The sequence below is a fragment of the Phalacrocorax carbo genome, chromosome 8 (genome assembly GCF_963921805.1).
Source record: "Phalacrocorax carbo chromosome 8, bPhaCar2.1, whole genome shotgun sequence".
In the NCBI taxonomy this organism is placed as follows: Eukaryota; Metazoa; Chordata; class Aves; order Suliformes; family Phalacrocoracidae; genus Phalacrocorax; species Phalacrocorax carbo.
In genome coordinates this window covers 10197982-10204046 of record NC_087520.1, presented here as the reverse complement: position 1 = coordinate 10204046, position 6065 = coordinate 10197982, and positions in this window count along the sequence as shown.

Genomic DNA, 6065 nt, shown 5'->3' with positions numbered 1-6065 from the left:
GGCACACAGGTGAGGCTGACAGGACAGTAGTTCCCTGGTTCCTCCTTTCTACCCTTTTTAAAGATGGACACGATGTTTCCCTTCTTCTGGTCCCCAGTGACTTCACCTGACTGGCATGACTTTTCAAATATCATGGAGTAGGGCTTGGCAACTATATCAGCCAATTCCCTCAGGACTCTGGGATGCACCTCATCAGGTCCCATAAACTTGTGTATATCCAGATTCCTCAGGTGGTCATGAACCTAATCTTCCTTTACAGTAGGAGGGGCTTTATCCCCCTGGTTTCCATCCTGTGGTCCATTGACTTGGGAGGAGCAAGGAGAGAGGTTACCAGTGAAGGCCAAAAAAGTTGTGGAGTACCTCAGCCTTCTCATCTGTTGATACTAGGCCACCATTCTTGTTCATCGTGGGGTACACTTTCTTTGACTTTCCTTTTCTGGTTAATGTACCTGTAGAAGCCTTTCTTGTTATTCTTTGCAACCCTTGCTAAATTCAGCTCCAGCTGTGCCTTGGCCCTCCTGACCCCATCCCTGTGCTACTGGGCAGTGTCCCTATACTCTTCCTAGGATACCTGTCCCTGCTTCCACCTCCTGTGCAGTTCCTTCTTGCTCTTTAGTCTGACTAGCATGTCTCGACTCAGCCATGCTGGTCTCTTCCCTTCCTTGCCTGATTTCTTACACCTGGGAACTGAGAGGTCTTACACTGTATGGAGCATGTCCTTAAAGATCTGCCAGCTCTATTCTGTTCCCTTGCCCCTGAGGATCATTTCCCAGGCGATCCTGCTGACTAACTCCTTGAAGAGCTAGAAGTCTGCTTTCCTAAAATTTAGGGTCCTGACTATACTCCTAGATTTTCCTGTATACCTCAGGAGCGTGAACTCCACCAATGCATGACCACTGCAGCCCAGGCTGCCTCCAATCTTGATGTCACCGATGAGCTCACTTGTATTGGTGACCATCAGGTCACCAATGTGTCACTGTGTGTCAGTGCCATCTCTGCTCTGATGAGGGCCTGGCCTCTCCTCAGAACTCCCAGGTACTTCCTTGCTCCTCAGAGTCTTCTTATCAGTATTAGTCTCATCTAGCCATTAATATCTCTGTATGACTGATCACAGCTCCATCTTTGCAGTCAGTGCAAGGAGACACTCACCTCAAGGGCAAGGTCCACCCATGCTCCATGGGGCAATGTCTAGGATGTGGGTGGTGGTTTGCTCTCAAAAGGGGCACTTTCTTGCTGTGGGCTAGAAAGGGAAACTTGCTGCCTAGCTGAGAGGTGCCACTGTCCTGGTTCCCACTGCCTGTGCAGCCTGTCCCATGGAAGAGGTAGCAGCTGCTATTAGGAAAGGAGATCCCAGCCTGTCTCCACTGAATTGGCCTCAGTGCTATGTGCTGTAATAGGATATAATTGACAGGAGGGGAATGTTGAACTCCCTTCAGGGTCACAGACAGCAGAAGCATCCATTCATGAAATATCTTGATTTATTAATGCAACAGAATGTCTCTGGATCTGGTGGGCAGAAATCACCCCTGGGATGGGGGATAGCCCTGATACAGCCATCACTGCAACTGCCTGCCCTTTAAAGCCATTCAGGAAGGAAAAGGATGCAGAGGTTTACTTGTGACCAGTTTTAACCGAATATATAGCAAGTTATAGGAAAGTGGTTCTGCTTGACAATTATGTTTTGCCTACTTTTTTGAGGCCAAAGAGCTCAGGACCTGGTGATACAATTACTGCCACTTTGGTGTCCATATGGAAGGCAGAGAGGTAGGGGGACTTGGGGGCTGCCCTTCATCTGTTGGCAACTTAGGTACAGAATTTCTTCTGGACTACAGCTAGCACCTCCCTGATTCAATGTCCCACTGTAGTTTACCAGAGAATAACACAAATATTTGGATTGGTTTGGAAAGTCACTCTGAATTGTCAGGCTAGATGAATAGGCTGAAAGGCAAATGTTCTTGACCTGGAGATACTGTGGGTATTGTACCAGGGAATGAGACTCTAAGAATCCATGCTCTTAGAGTCCATGGCTGGTATGTACTTCTCAAGACAATTTGTAACTAACAATGGCTTATTGTACTTTTCTTGGGTCTGTGTACTAATGTAAACGTTCCTTTGGTTTATATAACCTTTTTGCCATTTTCTGTTTAGGTGTTTTTATAGAACATTCTCCTTTAGTCTAGTTTAAGCGTTACTTGATTATTCTCAAGGATAAGAACTGAATAATGTTTTGTGGACTTTGGCAGAGTTTCACTTGGCCTTAGCTCTGACCGTTGGCTTTTGCAAGCTCTTGCAGTAAAGCTTGTCAAGATCCAACTGAATAGCATTAGTTGGGCACAGCTGTGCCAAAGCCTCCTCTGCGGAGCTCGTTGTCTGATGACACCAAAGGCAAACATGAACTCAAGGAGGGACAAAGTTGAAGTTAAGTCAGAGCAATCTAGGGAAGAAGCTAAAGCAGTCATTAGACACAGGTTTCCAGGCAGTATCCACCAGTAAGTTTCGTGTGAAAGTACATGATGGAATAAATCACTAAAAACAGGCCAGAAAATGGGAAAAGCCTGACATTGGAGTTTAAACATCTCCTGGGCTCAGGGTTTTTTTTTATGAAGCAATATAACTCTAAAAGTAGGGCAGCTGCCTTCTCAGGGACAGAGCTGTTTTCTGTGCCTTGGAGCTGTTTTTCAACTGTTCAGCATTATTACTGAGTGTGTGTTAATTAGATTATTTCTTTCTGCTTCTTGTTGATGAGGAAGCAATTGTCAGTTGAAGATGAGTACATTCAAGAGGAAGCATTGAATTTTTGTGGTGTAGGAGAGATGTGGAACAATACCAAGTTTAAAGTGTCACTAAGAGACTTGAAAGGTGGTCTTAAGGTATGGTTGACCCAGCTGGATGCCTGCTTGGCCATAAATAGAGGAATAGCTAGATAAATGGTTAGAGATTCCTGGGTAGCACCAAAAGATGATCTCATGAGCTCAGTTCTTGCCAGGCTGCAAATATATTCAGTAACTGTCTCCAGTGTGAGGGTGACAGACACTTGGTTCTGCTCAGACTAGTGCTCCATTGCTTCTCAGGTGCATAATGCTGCTGCGCTCCAAGGCTGAATTTGTTACTCATCTTGGGCAAAGCCTGAGCAGCTTCAAAGTGTTAAGATCACCCTCTAAGACCATTCAACTGTCATGCTATGAAAGCCTGTTTTTTTAACTTGGAAAGAGACACTAATGCAAGCCTGGATTTAGTCCTGCTTCAATAGACTATCATATTTGCACTCTTGCTGTGAACAGAAATAGTTGCAGGTACAGCCATGTACCCTCAGTCAAGGATGCAGTGAAGAAAAAAACCTGACTTTCCAGTGCTACTATGACTGCAACATCGGGTATCTAAAATTTACTGCTCAAATGCAGATGGTCTGGCTCTGCCCACTACCTTGCAGCCACTACTGCAGCCCTCCGGCTCTGGAGAGCAGGGACGGAGCTCCTGAGCAGCACCAAGGGCTGATCAACTTCTATGTATTTCACACTGGTGATGGTTCAGCCTCAGGATTTGTGACTTGTAAGTGCACTACTGCATACTGCAGAGGCACTATTTTAAAAATGTAAATGCCTATTCTCCTTCCTTGTTTGTCTGACTTATCTTTATAGCCTTATCAATGTTTTCTGAATCTACAGTAATTTTTCTTACAACACAAAGAGGAGGAAGAATGAGATGACAAATTTCGTTCTTGATTGATAAGTGGGATTTAGAAAACAATACTTAGTCTTTTTATATTGAGCTGAAAGAATTTTTTTTCCCCACTGTTTAACGGCATGGTATATCTCAGCACTCACCCCTCTGTGACTTGAAAAAAAATACCAAATTTTCCTTGACAGTGTCTGTACCTAACAGACAGTGTTCATTCAAACACCAAAAAAATCTATGCCTTTCAAAATTATGTCTGCTGATAATTTGCCTTGGTTTAGCTTTTTTGTTTTTCCGCTTTATAATTATATGTTCCTCACCAAAAAAAGAAAGATATACAGGAATAATTATACAAACTCATTGTATCAGTTGCATTGGTCTATTTAACTGTCTGTTAGCAAAGGAAATTGTTTGGGAACTGAAAAAATTTCCTCAGACCTCTATATTTAAAGGCATATAATCATGGTATCCACCCATTTCAACCATCAGCATGTTCACATTCAGAAATGTTAATTCTCTTGTTGTAATTTAATGTTTTATACAATTTTATTTGATTCTTTGCTGTGCTTTGGGCTCTGTTTGCACGCTCTCTGCTGATCAACAAGTAGACATGAGAAAAGCAGAAAGCAAAAGCAGAAGGGAGCCTGTCTCCTGCTGGCAGGCATCCACTCAGCCTAGGAGGGTTTTCCAGATTTTCACCAGCTGAGGTGCAGCCCCATAAGTTTAAACATACTGTGAATTTGCAAACAAAGCGTGTTCACATAGTATATAGTTTCCTGCCTATTTTTCATTCATAGATGCAAACCCTTAATTTCATTAAAGACCCCTGAAGAATGAGGAATGCTTGGAAATTTATTGCTTTAAAATCTTCTCTGTTTCCTTCAAGGCTTAGCTGTAACACATGCCCCAGGGACAGTGCTGAGGATCAACAGTCAGAGCTCCCTGGACAAGCACTGGACCAGATCTGTCTGTGGCACAGATGGTTTCACTTGCACCAGTGAATGTGGGATCCATGCCTATAATGTGTCAGTTTGATGGAATGAACATGCTTTCTGAGTGACAGTCCCCTTGCCCCTGGCCTCTCCTTGTGCTTTTCCAATTTATCCTCCTTTTCTCCTCTCTACTTGCTGTTTGTGCTTTGGGGGGTGTGGGGGGTGGATTGTGAGATAAAGGAAAACAGCTGGAGTGGAAATCCAAATGATGCAGCATATTCAGATGGCACAGGTTTGTTGACTGATAGGATTATAATAGTCAGAGATGGTAAAACAACTTCGTTGTCAGTGGTTAACTCAGATGAACTCTCCTTCACTTGCATCATTTGGGAGTTTTATTTACATTCCCAGCACCCGGCCCCCTTTGGGAAAATGGTCATATTGAGTCTTTAATGGTAGACTTTCCCTTCTTCAGAGAACATGGGACACCCAGGGACTCAGGAACAGCAGCCATCTCAGTGACTAAGAAGAAAGACAAACCAAGAAGCAGCCTGAACTCCCATTGCTCTCTGTGGCAGCATCCCAAATAGTGTCAGCTGGATGGTGAGCAGGCGGCTTACAATTGGATGTAAGTGATGCATATACCTTCTGTTGGTATTTTATTTGGCAATGATTTAATGCTAGCTTCCTAATATTGCTATTCTCCACAGGCTGCGTTCAAATGTATGAAGGGAAAGATAGCAAAAAGGTGAAAAATATAAGACAAGTAGCAGAAGTATTTTTGCTATGCATGCATGCACAAACAACCTTCACTGACAGCTTCAGAAAAGTGCAGCATAACCTGTTTCAAGACCGGAAAAGGAGACACACAAACCTTTGCAGAGATCAGTGCATTCAGCTCTCCTGAGACAAGAATTTTTGTTAGATTGCAAACAGGGCACAGTGCCCAAGCCAGAGGATGTAGGCTCCATATGATCATGTACAACATAGAAGTTGTCATGCATGTGCTAATATATTAAGTAAATAACTGCATTACTTTGCTAGTGCAACAGTTTAGAGATGGTAGAATTCCTGCTATCTACCTCAATGTCTGTGAAATAGAAAAATCCTGTAATTCAGCAATATGGTGCTTCACCCATGTCCAGCTGCAAAGAATCAGCCAGTGGTCTCATTTAACTCTACAGAATAAATTAAACCGTTCCCCTTTTGATGTGAATAATGAGGGAAGAAGTAATAGGCCTTAGCTATAGAAACTCTTTCCATCCAGTTCCTCCTATTCCAGCCAAGTGTTTGAATTATAGTGCCATGATGCATCCAGTCTCTTGCTCTATTTTCCCTCTTCCCCACCCGTGACAGCGGGCGATATTCTGTCTTAGCCTATTGCACCCTATCCCTCAGAAAGAAAATCCCTTATTGCCACTTCATTTATAAGAGCTTTCTTAAAAAGCAAACCATCGT